General features: G+C 42.9%; 9 non-coding genes across 9 annotated transcripts; all 9 read left to right on the top strand.

The window, feature by feature from the left end:
* The first annotated feature begins 986 nt into the window (after nt 1-986).
* On the top strand, nt 987-1,289 carry LOC147734125 (signal recognition particle RNA). Its single transcript, XR_015307675.1, has one exon.
* Nucleotides 1,290-2,884: 1,595 nt separating this feature from the next.
* On the top strand, nt 2,885-3,184 carry LOC147734124 (signal recognition particle RNA). Its single transcript, XR_015307713.1, has one exon.
* Nucleotides 3,185-4,782: 1,598 nt separating this feature from the next.
* Nucleotides 4,783-5,082, top strand: LOC147734123 (signal recognition particle RNA). The gene has a single exon (XR_015308048.1).
* Nucleotides 5,083-6,680: 1,598 nt separating this feature from the next.
* On the top strand, nt 6,681-6,980 carry LOC147734122 (signal recognition particle RNA). Its single transcript, XR_015307849.1, has one exon.
* A 1,598-nt stretch (nt 6,981-8,578) lies between these two features.
* On the top strand, nt 8,579-8,878 carry LOC147734121 (signal recognition particle RNA). Its single transcript, XR_015308016.1, has one exon.
* Nucleotides 8,879-10,476: 1,598 nt separating this feature from the next.
* On the top strand, nt 10,477-10,776 carry LOC147734120 (signal recognition particle RNA). Its single transcript, XR_015308258.1, has one exon.
* A 1,598-nt stretch (nt 10,777-12,374) lies between these two features.
* On the top strand, nt 12,375-12,674 carry LOC147734119 (signal recognition particle RNA). The gene has a single exon (XR_015308121.1).
* A 1,598-nt stretch (nt 12,675-14,272) lies between these two features.
* LOC147734118 (signal recognition particle RNA) lies at nt 14,273-14,572 on the top strand. Its single transcript, XR_015307712.1, has one exon.
* A 1,598-nt stretch (nt 14,573-16,170) lies between these two features.
* On the top strand, nt 16,171-16,470 carry LOC147734117 (signal recognition particle RNA). The gene has a single exon (XR_015308047.1).
* Nucleotides 16,471-16,761: the final 291 nt, after the last annotated feature.

Here is a 16,761-nt window from a genome sequence, read left to right as displayed (position 1 = left end):
TCCAGTATGGGGCTGTCCAGATCATTACTCAATCTACCTTGCATTGGCACAGTATAAAATACGTCATGAAGTCTCCTATGAAAAGGTATACAAATCTGTTTGAATCACTTTTGTTAGTCAGGGGGACCCATTCGCTGGAAGGGGCAGGGAGGACAAAAATAGCTCATTGGTATAGAACACTGAATTAGCAGCTGATTTTGAGGTGGGAGAAGATCGAATAAACCAACCGGACCTCAATAAACGGTTTCTTAGTATGCAGTAGCCCGCAACCACTTCTAACCCAAAAGCGTAATCTCATCCTTTTGCAGAATCAGGCAAGCTTTCACCTGCTCAAGCTGAACTGACATTGGTCTTCTTGGCCAGCAAGAGTTACTCTCTTGAAGCTGTTGAGGCTAGAGAACAGAATGACGCATATTCATTCTTTATAATAACTCTTCTAGCCCTCCCACTCCATACCACTTTATAACTTCCAATGTGGCAGATGTCTTCCATCATTGTGACCCTTGCTGCTTTTCTCAACATTGGCTGGCTCGGCATAACAAGAAGGGATGAATGGCTACAGGAGAGCCTGAATTGTGCCTGTAAGGTTCTACAGGGAGTCACTGGCAGATAATGAGAAACTCAGCCCTAAGTTGGCTCTTCTCCCTCACTTTCTTTCTCCTCTCTCCCTCTACCTATCTCTCACTCTCTAAATACTAGTATCTATATTGTATTCACATCCCCTTCACAAACTTTCTGACCCTACTTCCTCTCTCCCTTAAATCAGTTCAACCCTCTTCTTTTCCTTTAGGAAACTCCACATCTTTTTTAAAGGCCCTTCCCATATTCACACTGCTTCTTGATAAGACATTATTTTTCTTTCTTTGCAGGATAGTGAAATAGATTTTCTTTAAATACGGTTGGCATACCATCAATTCATTACACCGTACTTTATCATTATCCTTACTTAAGCAATGCATTTCATCATTAGGACATGTGCTGTGTTTGCCGGGCATGGTGGCGTGTGCCTGTTGTCCTAGCTACTTGGGAAGCTGAGGCTTGCGGATTGCTTGAGCTTAGGGGTTCTGGGCTGCACTCAGCTGTGTTGATCAGGTGTCCATGCTACGTTGGGTATCAATATGGTGTTCTAGAGGGAGCTCTAGAATTTCAGGTTGTGTAATGAGAGGTGCACCGACCCAGGCTGGAAACAGAGCAGGCCAAAGCTTCCATGCCCATCGGTAGCAGGACAGCACCTGAGAGCAGTAGGTGTTGTAACACAGCTTGAGCAAAATAGTGAGACCTAGCCTCTAATTTTTTGACTCAAATGTGAACGTTTTGATTTTTACAAGATGGTAATGAATTATTTTTCCAAAACCAAATCTTTGTTTTTCTTTTGATATTTTTGCAGGAAGTACAATGAACATTTGAACTGGGCGGGCATTCTAGCATAGCAGACAATTCTCCAGAATTGCAACATATTGCAACAACAAGCTAGCAGGTGGAGAGGACGGAAAACTCTGTGCAGCCTAGAATAGATGGCTGTGTGATTTTCTGCAAGAATGACTGAAATGCATTCTTCATTTTAGAGCACCTGTAGGATTAAATTGATCTGTCAAGTACAAAAGTATCCTTAGAAGAGCAACTTTGAATGCATTTGCTGGTCTTCTGCTGCATTCCTACGTCCAGCTCTAATTCATTTTTTGATTAGCCCTCATTCAATTCCATATATGAATGAGAAGGAGAAATAAGAGGGCCCTTCGCTCTTTGAGAGAAACATGAAAAGACTGAGAACTGTGCAACTCCCAAACATTGGAGCCTTCGGCCTTACTCCAGCCAACTCTTGCGGTTTAATACTTTTAAATCTTGATGTTGTTTAACAATACCAGCAGAAGGGATCAGGTTGACAGGCGCTGCAGTTCTCCAGTATGGGGCTGTCCAGATCATTACTCAATCTACCTTGCATTGGCACAGTATAAAATATGTCATGAAGTCTCCTATGAAAAGGTATACAAATCTGTTTGAATCACTTTTGTTAGTCAGGGGGACCCATTCGCTGGAAGGGGCAGGGAGGACAAAAATAGCTCATTGGTATAGAACACTGAATTAACAGCTGATTTTGAGGTGGGAGAAGATCGAGTAATCCAACCGGACCTCAATAAACGGTTTCTTAGTATGCAGTAGCCCGCAACCACTTCTAACCCAAAAGCGTAATCTCATCCTTTTGCAGAATCAGGCAAGCTTTTACCTGCTCAAGCTGAACTGACATTGGTCTTCTTGGCCAGCAAGAGTTACTCTATTGAAGCTGTTGAGGCTAGAGAACAGAATGACGCATATTCATTCTTTATAATAACTCTTCTAGCCCTCCCACTCCATACCACTTTATAACTTCCAATGTGGCAGATGTCTTGCATCATTGTGACCCTTGCTGCTTTTCTCGACATTGGCTGGCTCGGCATAACAAGAAGGGATGGATGGCTACAGGAGAGCCTGAATTGTGCCTGTAAGGTTCTACAGGGAGTCACTGGCAGATAATGAGAAACTCAGCCCTAAGTTGGCTCTTCTCCCTCACTTTCTTTCTCCTCTCTCCCTCTACTTATCTCTCACTCACTAAATACTAGTATCTATATTGTATTCACATCCCCTTCACAAACTTTCTGACCCTACTTCCTCTCTCCCTTAAATCAGTTCAACCCTCTTCTTTTCCTTTAGGAAACTCCACATCTTTTTTAAAGGCCCTTCCCATATTCACACTGCTTCTTGATAAGACATTATTTTCCTTTCTTTGAAGGATAGTGAAATAGATTTTCTTGAAATACGGTTGGCATACCATCAATTCATTACACCGTACTTTATCATTATCCTTACTTAAGCAATGCATTTCATCATTAGGACCTGTGCTGTGTTTGCCGGGCATGGTGGCGTGTGCCTGTTGTCCTAGCTACTTGGGAGGCTGAGGCTTGTGGATTGCATGAGCTGAGGGGTTCTGGGCTGCACTCAGCTGTGTTGATCAGGTGTCCATGCTACATTGGGTATCAATATGGTGTTCTAGAGGGAGCTCTAGAATTTCAGGTTGTGAAAAGAGAGGTGCACCGACCCAGGCTGGAAACAGAGCAGGCCAAAGCTTCCATGCCCATCGGTAGCAGGACAGCACCTGAGAGCAGTAGGTGTAACACAGCTTGAGCAAAATAGTGAGACCTAGCCTCTCTTTTTTTGACTCAAATGTGAACGTTTTGATTTTCACAAGATGGTAATGAATTATTTTTCCAAAACCAAATCTTTGTTTTTCTTTTGATATTTTTGCAGGAAGTACAATGAACATTTGAACTGGGCCGGGCATTCTAGCATAGCAGACTATTCTCCAGAATTGCGACATATTGCAACAACAAGCTAGCAGGTGGAGAGGACGGAAAACTCTGTGCAGCCTAGAATAGATGGCTGTGTGATTTTCTGCAAGGATGACTGAAATGCATTCTTCATTTTAGAGCACCTGTAGGATTAAATTGATCTGTCAAGTACAAAGGTATCCTTAGAAGAGTAACTTTGAAATGCGTTTGCTGGGTCTTCTGCTGCATTCCTACGTCCAGCTCTAATTCATTTTTTGATTAGCCCTCATTCAATTCCATATATGAATGAGAAGGAGAAATAAGAGGGCCCTTCGCTCTTTGAGAGAAACATGAAAAGACTGAGAACTGTGCAACTCCCAAACATTGGAGCCTTCGGCCATACTCCAGCCAACTCTTGCGGTTTAATACTTTTAAATCTTGATGTTGTTTAACAATACCAGCAGAAGGGATCAGGTTGACAGGCGCTGCAGTTCTCCAGTATGGGGCTGTCCAGATCATTACTCAATCTACCTTGCATTGGCACAGTATAAAATACGTCATGAAGTCTCCTATGAAAAGGTATACAAATCTGTTTGAATCACTTTTGTTAGTCAGGGGGACCCATTCGCTGGAAGGGGCAGGGAGGACAAAAATAGCTCATTGGTATAGAACACTGAATTAGCAGCTGATTTTGAGGTGGGAGAAGATCGAATAAACCAACCGGACCTCAATAAACGGTTTCTTAGTATGCAGTAGCCCGCAACCACTTCTAACCCAAAAGCGTAATCTCATCCTTTTGCAGAATCAGGCAAGCTTTCACCTGCTCAAGCTGAACTGACATTGGTCTTCTTGGCCAGCAAGAGTTACTCTCTTGAAGCTGTTGAGGCTAGAGAACAGAATGACGCATATTCATTCTTTATAATAACTCTTCTAGCCCTCCCACTCCATACCACTTTATAACTTCCAATGTGGCAGATGTCTTCCATCATTGTGACCCTTGCTGCTTTTCTCAACATTGGCTGGCTCGGCATAACAAGAAGGGATGAATGGCTACAGGAGAGCCTGAATTGTGCCTGTAAGGTTCTACAGGGAGTCACTGGCAGATAATGAGAAACTCAGCCCTAAGTTGGCTCTTCTCCCTCACTTTCTTTCTCCTCTCTCCCTCTACCTATCTCTCACTCTCTAAATACTAGTATCTATATTGTATTCACATCCCCTTCACAAACTTTCTGACCCTACTTCCTCTCTCCCTTAAATCAGTTCAACCCTCTTCTTTTCCTTTAGGAAACTCCACATCTTTTTTAAAGGCCCTTCCCATATTCACACTGCTTCTTGATAAGACATTATTTTTCTTTCTTTGCAGGATAGTGAAATAGATTTTCTTTAAATACGGTTGGCATACCATCAATTCATTACACCGTACTTTATCATTATCCTTACTTAAGCAATGCATTTCATCATTAGGACATGTGCTGTGTTTGCCGGGCATGGTGGCGTGTGCCTGTTGTCCTAGCTACTTGGGAGGCTGAGGCTTGTGGATTGCTTGAGCTTAGGGGTTCTGGGCTGCACTCAGCTGTGTTGATCAGGTGTCCATGCTACGTTGGGTATCAATATGGTGTTCTAGAGGGAGCTCTAGAATTTCAGGTTGTGTAATGAGAGGTGCCCCGACCCAGGCTGGAAACAGAGCAGGCCAAAGCTTCCATGCCCATCGGTAGCAGGACAGCACCTGAGAGCAGTAGGTGTAACACAGCTTGAGCAAAATAGTGAGACCTAGCCTCTAATTTTTTGACTCAAATGTGAACGTTTTGATTTTTACAAGATGGTAATGAATTATTTTTCCAAAACCAAATCTTTGTTTTTCTTTTGATATTTTTGCAGGAAGTACAATGAACATTTGAACTGGGCCGGGCATTCTAGCATAGCAGACAATTCTCCAGAATTGCAACATATTGCAACAACAAGCTAGCAGGTGGAGAGGACGGAAAACTCTGTGCAGCCTAGAATAGATGGCTGTGTGATTTTCTGCAAGAATGACTGAAATGCATTCTTCATTTTAGAGCACCTGTAGGATTAAATTGATCTGTCAAGTACAAAAGTATCCTTAGAAGAGCAACTTTGAAATGCATTTGCTGGGTCTTCTGCTGCATTCCTACGTCCAGCTCTAATTCATTTTTTGATTAGCCCTCATTCAATTCCATATATGAATGAGAAGGAGAAATAAGAGGGCCCTTCGCTCTTTGAGAGAAACATGAAAAGACTGAGAACTGTGCAACTCCCAAACATTGGAGCCTTCGGCCTTACTCCAGCCAACTCTTGCGGTTTAATACTTTTAAATCTTGATGTTGTTTAACAATACCAGCAGAAGGGATCAGGTTGACAGGCGCTGCAGTTCTCCAGTATGGGGCTGTCCAGATCATTACTCAATCTACCTTGCATTGGCACAGTATAAAATACGTCATGAAGTCTCCTATGAAAAGGTATACAAATCTGTTTGAATCACTTTTGTTAGTCAGGGGGACCCATTCGCTGGAAGGGGCAGGGAGGACAAAAATAGCTCATTGGTATAGAACACTGAATTAACAGCTGATTTTGAGGTGGGAGAAGATCGAGTAATCCAACCGGACCTCAATAAACGGTTTCTTAGTATGCAGTAGCCCGCAACCACTTCTAACCCAAAAGCGTAATCTCATCCTTTTGCAGAATCAGGCAAGCTTTCACCTGCTCAAGCTGAACTGACATTGGTCTTCTTGGCCAGCAAGTGTTACTCTCTTGAAGCTGTTGAGGCTAGAGAACAGAATGACGCATATTCATTCTTTATAATAACTCTTCTAGCCCTCCCACTCCATACCACTTTATAACTTCCAATGTGGCAGATGTCTTCCATCATTGTGACCATTGCTGCTTTTCTCAACATTGGCTGGCTCGGCATAACAAGAAGGGATGGTTGGCTACAGGAGAGCCTGAATTGTGCCTGTAAGGTTCTACAGGGAGTCACTGGCAGATAATGAGAAACTCAGCCCTAAGTTGGCTCTTCTCCCTCACTTTCTTTCTCCTCTCTCCCTCTACCTATCTCTCACTCACTAAATACTAGTATCTATATTGTATTCACATCCCCTTCACAAACTTTCTGACCCTACTTCCTCTCTCCCTTAAATCAGTTCAACCCTCTTCTTTTCCTTTAGGAAACTCCACATCTTTTTTAAAGGCCCTTCCCATATTCACACTGCTTCTTGATAAGACATTATTTTCCTTTCTTTGCAGGATAGTGAAATAGATTTTCTTGAAATACGGTTGGCATACCATCAATTCATTACACCGTACTTTATCATTATCCTTACTTAAGCAATGCATTTCATCATTAGGACATGTGCTGTGTTTGCCGGGCATGGTGGCGTGTGCCTGTTGTCCTAGCTACTTGGGAGGCTGAGGCTTGTGGATTGCTTGAGCTCAGGGGTTCTGGGCTGCACTCAGCTGTGTTGATCAGGTGTCCATGCTACGTTGGGTATCAATATGGTGTTCTAGAGGGAGCTCTAGAATTTCAGGTTGTGTAATGAGAGGTGCACCGACCCAGGCTGGAAACAGAGCAGGCCAAAGCTTCCATGCCCATCGGTAGCAGGACAGCACCTGAGAGCAGTAGGTGTAACACAGCTTGAGCAAAATAGTGAGACCTAGCCTCTAATTTTTTGACTCAAATGTGAACGTTTTGATTTTTACAAGATGGTAATGAATTATTTTTCCAAAACCAAATCTTTGTTTTTCTTTTGATATTTTTGCAGGAAGTACAATGAACATTTGAATAGGGCTGGGCATTCTAGCATAGCAGACAATTCTCCAGAATTGCAACATATTGCAACAACAAGCTAGCAGGTGGAGAGGACGGAAAACTCTGTGCAGCCTAGAATAGATGGCTGTGTGATTTTCTGCAAGAATGACTGAAATGCATTCTTCATTTTAGAGCACCTGTAGGATTAAATTGATCTGTCAAGTACAAAAGTATCCTTAGAAGAGCAACTTTGAAATGCATTTGCTGGGTCTTCTGCTGCATTCCTACGTCCAGCTCTAATTCATTTTTTGATTAGCCCTCATTCAATTCCATATATGAATGAGAAGGAGAAATAAGAGGGCCCTTCGCTCTTTGAGAGAAACATGAAAAGACTGAGAACTGTGCAACTCCCAAACATTGGAGCCTTCGGCCTTACTCCAGCCAACTCTTGTGGTTTAATACTTTTAAATCTTGATGTTGTTTAACAATACCAGCAGAAGGGATCAGGTTGACAGGCGCTGCAGTTCTCCAGTATGGGGCTGTCCAGATCATTACACAATCTACCTTGCATTGGCACAGTATAAAATACGTCATGAAGTCTCCTATGAAAAGGTATACAAATCTGTTTGAATCACTTTTGTTAGTCAGGGGGACCCATTCGCTGGAAGGGGCAGGGAGGACAAAAATAGCTCATTGGTATAGAACACTGAATTAGCAGCTGATTTTGAGGTGGGAGAAGATCGAGTAATCCAACCGGACCTCAATAAACGGTTTCTTAGTATGCAGTAGCCCGCAACCACTTCTAACCCAAAAGCGTAATCTCATCCTTTTGCAGAATCAGGCAAGCTTTCACCTGCTCAAGCTGAACTGACATTGGTCTTCTTGGCCAGCAAGAGTTACTCTCTTGAAGCTGTTGAGGCTAGAGAACAGAATGACGCATATTCATTCTTTATAATAACTCTTCTAGCCCTCCCACTGCATACCACTTTATAACTTCCAATGTGGCAGATGTCTTCCATCATTGTGACCCTTGCTGCTTTTCTCAACATTGGCTGGCTCGGCATAACAAGAAGGGATGGATGGCTACAGAAGAGCCTGAATTGTGCCTGTAAGGTTCTACAGGGAGTCACTGGCAGATAATGAGAAACTCAGCCCTAAGTTGGCTCTTCTCCCTCACTTTCTTTCTCCTCTCTCCCTCTACCTATCTCTCACTCACTAAATACTAGTATCTATATTGTATTCACATCCCCTTCACAAACTTTCTGACCCTACTTCCTCTCTCCCTTAAATCAGTTCAACCCTCTTCTTTTCCTTTAGGAAACTCCACATCTTTTTTAAAGGCCCTTCCCATATTCACACTGCTTCTTGATAAGACATTATTTTCCTTTCTTTGAAGGATAGTGAAATAGATTTTCTTGAAATACGGTTGGCATACCATCAATTCATTACACCGTACTTTATCATTATCCTTACTTAAGCAATTCATTTCATCATTAGGACATGTGCTGTGTTTGCCGGGCATGGTGGCGTGTGCCTGTTGTCCTAGCTACTTGGGAGGCTGAGGCTTGTGGATTGCTTGAGCTCAGGGGTTCTGGGCTGCACTCAGCTGTGTTGATCAGGTGTCCATGCTACGTTGGGTATCAATATGGTGTTCTAGAGGGAGCTCTAGAATTTCAGGTTGTGTAATGAGAGGTGCACCGACCCAGGCTGGAAACAGAGCAGGCCAAAGCTTCCATGCCCATCGGTAGCAGGACAGCACCTGAGAGCAGTAGGTGTAACACAGCTTCAGCAAAATAGTGAGACCTAGCCTCTCTTTTTTTGACTCAAATGTGAACGTTTTGATTTTTACAAGATGGTAATGAATTATTTTTCCAAAACCAAATCTTTGTTTTTCTTTTGATATTTTTGCAGGAAGTACAATGAACATTTGAACTGGGCCGGGCATTCTAGCATAGCAGACAATTCTCCAGAATTGCGACATATTGCAACAACAAGCTAGCAGGTGGAGAGGACGGAAAACTCTGTGCAGCCTAGAATAGATGGCTGTGTGATTTTCTGCAAGGATGACTGAAATGCATTCTTCATTTTAGAGCACCTGTAGGATTAAATTGATCTGTCAAGTACAAAGGTATCCTTAGAAGAGCAACTTTGAAATGCGTTTGCTGGGTCTTCTGCTGCATTCCTACGTCCAGCTCTAATTCATTTTTTGATTAGCCCTCATTCAATTCCATATATGAATGAGAAGGAGAAATAAGAGGGCCCTTCGCTCTTTGAGAGAAACATGAAAAGACTGAGAACTGTGCAACTCCCAAACATTGGAGCCTTCGGCCTTACTCCAGCCAACTCTTGCGGTTTAATACTTTTAAATCGTGATGTTGTTTAACAATACCAGCAGAAGGGATCAGGTTGACAGGCGCTGCAGTTCTCCAGTATGGGGCTGTCCAGATCATTACTCAATCTACCTTGCATTGGCACAGTATAAAATACGTCATGAAGTCTCCTATGAAAAGGTATACAAATCTGTTTGAATCACTTTTGTTAGTCAGGGGGACCCATTCGCTGGAAGGGGCAGGGAGGACAAAAATAGCTCATTGGTATAGAACACTGAATTAGCAGCTGATTTTGAGGTGGGAGAAGATCGAGTAATCCAACCGGACCTCAATAAACGGTTTCTTAGTATGCAGTAGCCCGCAACCACTTCTAACCCAAAAGCGTAATCTCATCCTTTTGCAGAATCAGGCAAGCTTTCACCTGCTCAAGCTGAACTGACATTGGTCTTCTTGGCCAGCAAGAGTTACTCTCTTGAAGCTGTTGAGGCTAGAGAACAGAATGACGCATATTCATTCTTTATAATAACTCTTCTAGCCCTCCCACTCCATACCACTTTATAACTTCCAATGTGGCAGATGTCTTCCATCATTGTGACCCTTGCTGCTTTTCTCAACATTGGCTGGCTCGGCATAACAAGAAGGGATGGATGGCTACAGGAGAGCCTGAATTGTGCCTGTAAGGTTCTACAGGGAGTCACTGGCAGATAATGAGAAACTCAGCCCTAAGTTGGCTCTTCTCCCTCACTTTCTTTCTCCTCTCTCCCTCTACCTATCTCTCACTCACTAAATACTAGTATCTATATTGTATTCACATCCCCTTCACAAACTTTCTGACCCTACTTCCTCTCTCCCTTAAATCAGTTCAACCCTCTTCTTTTCCTTTAGGAAACTCCACATCTTTTTTAAAGGCCCTTCCCATATTCACACTGCTTCTTGATAAGACATTATTTTCCTTTCTTTGAAGGATAGTGAAATAGATTTTCTTGAAATACGGTTGGCATACCATCAATTCATTACACCGTACTTTATCATTATCCTTACTTAAGCAATGCATTTCATCATTAGGACATGTGCTGTGTTTGCCGGGCATGGTGGCGTGTGCCTGTTGTCCTAGCTACTTGGGAGGCTGAGGCTTGTGGATTGCATGAGCTCAGGGGTTCTGGGCTGCACTCAGCTGTGTTGATCAGGTGTCCATGCTACATTGGGTATCAATATGGTGTTCTAGAGGGAGCTCTAGAATTTCAGGTTGTGAAAAGAGAGGTGCACCGACCCAGGCTGGAAACAGAGCAGGCCAAAGCTTCCATGCCCATCGGTAGCAGGACAGCACCTGAGAGCAGTAGGTGTAACACAGCTTGAGCAAAATAGTGAGACCTAGCCTCTCTTTTTTTGACTCAAATGTGAACGTTTTGATTTTCACAAGATGGTAATGAATTATTTTTCCAAAACCAAATCTTTGTTTTTCTTTTGATATTTTTGCAGGAAGTACAATGAACATTTGAACTGGGCCGGGCATTCTAGCATAGCAGACAATTCTCCAGAATTGCGACATATTGCAACAACAAGCTAGCAGGTGGAGAGGACGGAAAACTCTGTGCAGCCTAGAATAGATGGCTGTGTGATTTTCTGCAAGGATGACTGAAATGCATTCTTCATTTTAGAGCACCTGTAGGATTAAATTGATCTGTCAAGTACAAAGGTATCCTTAGAAGAGTAACTTTGAAATGCGTTTGCTGGGTCTTCTGCTGCATTCCTACGTCCAGCTCTAATTCATTTTTTGATTAGCCCTCATTCAATTCCATATATGAATGAGAAGGAGAAATAAGAGGGCCCTTCGCTCTTTGAGAGAAACATGAAAAGACTGAGAACTGTGCAACTCCCAAACATTGGAGCCTTCGGCCATACTCCAGCCAACTCTTGCGGTTTAATACTTTTAAATCTTGATGTTGTTTAACAATACCAGCAGAAGGGATCAGGTTGACAGGCGCTGCAGTTCTCCAGTATGGGGCTGTCCAGATCATTACTCAATCTACCTTGCATTGGCACAGTATAAAATACGTCATGAAGTCTCCTATGAAAAGGTATACAAATCTGTTTGAATCACTTTTGTTAGTCAGGGGGACCCATTCGCTGGAAGGGGCAGGGAGGACAAAAATAGCTCATTGGTATAGAACACTGAATTAGCAGCTGATTTTGAGGTGGGAGAAGATCGAATAAACCAACCGGACCTCAATAAACGGTTTCTTAGTATGCAGTAGCCCGCAACCACTTCTAACCCAAAAGCGTAATCTCATCCTTTTGCAGAATCAGGCAAGCTTTCACCTGCTCAAGCTGAACTGACATTGGTCTTCTTGGCCAGCAAGAGTTACTCTCTTGAAGCTGTTGAGGCTAGAGAACAGAATGACGCATATTCATTCTTTATAATAACTCTTCTAGCCCTCCCACTCCATACCACTTTATAACTTCCAATGTGGCAGATGTCTTCCATCATTGTGACCCTTGCTGCTTTTCTCAACATTGGCTGGCTCGGCATAACAAGAAGGGATGAATGGCTACAGGAGAGCCTGAATTGTGCCTGTAAGGTTCTACAGGGAGTCACTGGCAGATAATGAGAAACTCAGCCCTAAGTTGGCTCTTCTCCCTCACTTTCTTTCTCCTCTCTCCCTCTACCTATCTCTCACTCTCTAAATACTAGTATCTATATTGTATTCACATCCCCTTCACAAACTTTCTGACCCTACTTCCTCTCTCCCTTAAATCAGTTCAACCCTCTTCTTTTCCTTTAGGAAACTCCACATCTTTTTTAAAGGCCCTTCCCATATTCACACTGCTTCTTGATAAGACATTATTTTTCTTTCTTTGCAGGATAGTGAAATAGATTTTCTTTAAATACGGTTGGCATACCATCAATTCATTACACCGTACTTTATCATTATCCTTACTTAAGCAATGCATTTCATCATTAGGACATGTGCTGTGTTTGCCGGGCATGGTGGCGTGTGCCTGTTGTCCTAGCTACTTGGGAAGCTGAGGCTTGCGGATTGCTTGAGCTTAGGGGTTCTGGGCTGCACTCAGCTGTGTTGATCAGGTGTCCATGCTACGTTGGGTATCAATATGGTGTTCTAGAGGGAGCTCTAGAATTTCAGGTTGTGTAATGAGAGGTGCACCGACCCAGGCTGGAAACAGAGCAGGCCAAAGCTTCCATGCCCATCGGTAGCAGGACAGCACCTGAGAGCAGTAGGTGTAACACAGCTTGAGCAAAATAGTGAGACCTAGCCTCTAATTTTTTGACTCAAATGTGAACGTTTTGATTTTTACAAGATGGTAATGAATTATTTTTCCAAAACCAAATCTTTGTTTTTCTTTTGATATTTTTGCAGGAAGTACAATGAACATTTGAACTGGGCCGGGCATTCTAGCATAGCAGACAATTCTCCAGAATTGCAACATATTGCAACAACAAGCTAGCAGGTGGAGAGGACGGAAAACTCTGTGCAGCCTAGAATAGATGGCTGTGTGATTTTCTGCAAGAATGACTGAAATGCATTCTTCATTTTAGAGCACCTGTAGGATTAAATTGATCTGTCAAGTACAAAAGTATCCTTAGAAGAGCAACTTTGAAATGCATTTGCTGGGTCTTCTGCTGCATTCCTACGTCCAGCTCTAATTCATTTTTTGATTAGCCCTCATTCAATTCCATATATGAATGAGAAGGAGAAATAAGAGGGCCCTTCGCTCTTTGAGAGAAACATGAAAAGACTGAGAACTGTGCAACTCCCAAACATTGGAGCCTTCGGCCTTACTCCAGCCAACTCTTGCGGTTTAATACTTTTAAATCTTGATGTTGTTTAACAATACCAGCAGAAGGGATCAGGTTGACAGGCGCTGCAGTTCTCCAGTATGGGGCTGTCCAGATCATTACTCAATCTACCTTGCATTGGCACAGTATAAAATATGTCATGAAGTCTCCTATGAAAAGGTATACAAATCTGTTTGAATCACTTTTGTTAGTCAGGGGGACCCATTCGCTGGAAGGGGCAGGGAGGACAAAAATAGCTCATTGGTATAGAACACTGAATTAACAGCTGATTTTGAGGTGGGAGAAGATCGAGTAATCCAACCGGACCTCAATAAACGGTTTCTTAGTATGCAGTAGCCCGCAACCACTTCTAACCCAAAAGCGTAATCTCATCCTTTTGCAGAATCAGGCAAGCTTTTACCTGCTCAAGCTGAACTGACATTGGTCTTCTTGGCCAGCAAGAGTTACTCTATTGAAGCTGTTGAGGCTAGAGAACAGAATGACGCATATTCATTCTTTATAATAACTCTTCTAGCCCTCCCACTCCATACCACTTTATAACTTCCAATGTGGCAGATGTCTTGCATCATTGTGACCCTTGCTGCTTTTCTCGACATTGGCTGGCTCGGCATAACAAGAAGGGATGGATGGCTACAGGAGAGCCTGAATTGTGCCTGTAAGGTTCTACAGGGAGTCACTGGCAGATAATGAGAAACTCAGCCCTAAGTTGGCTCTTCTCCCTCACTTTCTTTCTCCTCTCTCCCTCTACTTATCTCTCACTCACTAAATACTAGTATCTATATTGTATTCACATCCCCTTCACAAACTTTCTGACCCTACTTCCTCTCTCCCTTAAATCAGTTCAACCCTCTTCTTTTCCTTTAGGAAACTCCACATCTTTTTTAAAGGCCCTTCCCATATTCACACTGCTTCTTGATAAGACATTATTTTCCTTTCTTTGAAGGATAGTGAAATAGATTTTCTTGAAATACGGTTGGCATACCATCAATTCATTACACCGTACTTTATCATTATCCTTACTTAAGCAATGCATTTCATCATTAGGACCTGTGCTGTGTTTGCCGGGCATGGTGGCGTGTGCCTGTTGTCCTAGCTACTTGGGAGGCTGAGGCTTGTGGATTGCATGAGCTGAGGGGTTCTGGGCTGCACTCAGCTGTGTTGATCAGGTGTCCATGCTACATTGGGTATCAATATGGTGTTCTAGAGGGAGCTCTAGAATTTCAGGTTGTGAAAAGAGAGGTGCACCGACCCAGGCTGGAAACAGAGCAGGCCAAAGCTTCCATGCCCATCGGTAGCAGGACAGCACCTGAGAGCAGTAGGTGTAACACAGCTTGAGCAAAATAGTGAGACCTAGCCTCTCTTTTTTTGACTCAAATGTGAACGTTTTGATTTTCACAAGATGGTAATGAATTATTTTTCCAAAACCAAATCTTTGTTTTTCTTTTGATATTTTTGCAGGAAGTACAATGAACATTTGAACTGGGCCGGGCATTCTAGCATAGCAGACTATTCTCCAGAATTGCGACATATTGCAACAACAAGCTAGCAGGTGGAGAGGACGGAAAACTCTGTGCAGCCTAGAATAGATGGCTGTGTGATTTTCTGCAAGGATGACTGAAATGCATTCTTCATTTTAGAGCACCTGTAGGATTAAATTGATCTGTCAAGTACAAAGGTATCCTTAGAAGAGTAACTTTGAAATGCGTTTGCTGGGTCTTCTGCTGCATTCCTACGTCCAGCTCTAATTCATTTTTTGATTAGCCCTCATTCAATTCCATATATGAATGAGAAGGAGAAATAAGAGGGCCCTTCGCTCTTTGAGAGAAACATGAAAAGACTGAGAACTGTGCAACTCCCAAACATTGGAGCCTTCGGCCATACTCCAGCCAACTCTTGCGGTTTAATACTTTTAAATCTTGATGTTGTTTAACAATACCAGCAGAAGGGATCAGGTTGACAGGCGCTGCAGTTCTCCAGTATGGGGCTGTCCAGATCATTACTCAATCTACCTTGCATTGGCACAGTATAAAATACGTCATGAAGTCTCCTATGAAAAGGTATACAAATCTGTTTGAATCACTTTTGTTAGTCAGGGGGACCCATTCGCTGGAAGGGGCAGGGAGGACAAAAATAGCTCATTGGTATAGAACACTGAATTAGCAGCTGATTTTGAGGTGGGAGAAGATCGAATAAACCAACCGGACCTCAATAAACGGTTTCTTAGTATGCAGTAGCCCGCAACCACTTCTAACCCAAAAGCGTAATCTCATCCTTTTGCAGAATCAGGCAAGCTTTCACCTGCTCAAGCTGAACTGACATTGGTCTTCTTGGCCAGCAAGAGTTACTCTCTTGAAGCTGTTGAGGCTAGAGAACAGAATGACGCATATTCATTCTTTATAATAACTCTTCTAGCCCTCCCACTCCATACCACTTTATAACTTCCAATGTGGCAGATGTCTTCCATCATTGTGACCCTTGCTGCTTTTCTCAACATTGGCTGGCTCGGCATAACAAGAAGGGATGAATGGCTACAGGAGAGCCTGAATTGTGCCTGTAAGGTTCTACAGGGAGTCACTGGCAGATAATGAGAAACTCAGCCCTAAGTTGGCTCTTCTCCCTCACTTTCTTTCTCCTCTCTCCCTCTACCTATCTCTCACTCTCTAAATACTAGTATCTATATTGTATTCACATCCCCTTCACAAACTTTCTGACCCTACTTCCTCTCTCCCTTAAATCAGTTCAACCCTCTTCTTTTCCTTTAGGAAACTCCACATCTTTTTTAAAGGCCCTTCCCATATTCACACTGCTTCTTGATAAGACATTATTTTTCTTTCTTTGCAGGATAGTGAAATAGATTTTCTTTAAATACGGTTGGCATACCATCAATTCATTACACCGTACTTTATCATTATCCTTACTTAAGCAATGCATTTCATCATTAGGACATGTGCTGTGTTTGCCGGGCATGGTGGCGTGTGCCTGTTGTCCTAGCTACTTGGGAGGCTGAGGCTTGTGGATTGCTTGAGCTTAGGGGTTCTGGGCTGCACTCAGCTGTGTTGATCAGGTGTCCATGCTACGTTGGGTATCAATATGGTGTTCTAGAGGGAGCTCTAGAATTTCAGGTTGTGTAATGAGAGGTGCCCCGACCCAGGCTGGAAACAGAGCAGGCCAAAGCTTCCATGCCCATCGGTAGCAGGACAGCACCTGAGAGCAGTAGGTGTAACACAGCTTGAGCAAAATAGTGAGACCTAGCCTCTAATTTTTTGACTCAAATGTGAACGTTTTGATTTTTACAAGATGGTAATGAATTATTTTTCCAAAACCAAATCTTTGTTTTTCTTTTGATATTTTTGCAGGAAGTACAATGAACATTTGAACTGGGCCGGGCATTCTAGCATAGCAGACAATTCTCCAGAATTGCAACATATTGCAACAACAAGCTAGCAGGTGGAGAGGACGGAAAACTCTGTGCAGCCTAGAATAGATGGCTGTGTGATTTTCTGCAAGAATGACTGAAATGCATTCTTCATTTTAGAGCACCTGTAGGAT

This window comes from Lissotriton vulgaris, chromosome 1_2, assembly GCF_964263255.1.
Source record: "Lissotriton vulgaris chromosome 1_2, aLisVul1.2, whole genome shotgun sequence".
Lineage (NCBI taxonomy): Eukaryota > Metazoa > Chordata > Amphibia > Caudata > Salamandridae > Lissotriton > Lissotriton vulgaris.
This window is presented reverse-complemented; position numbering and strand designations above follow the sequence as displayed.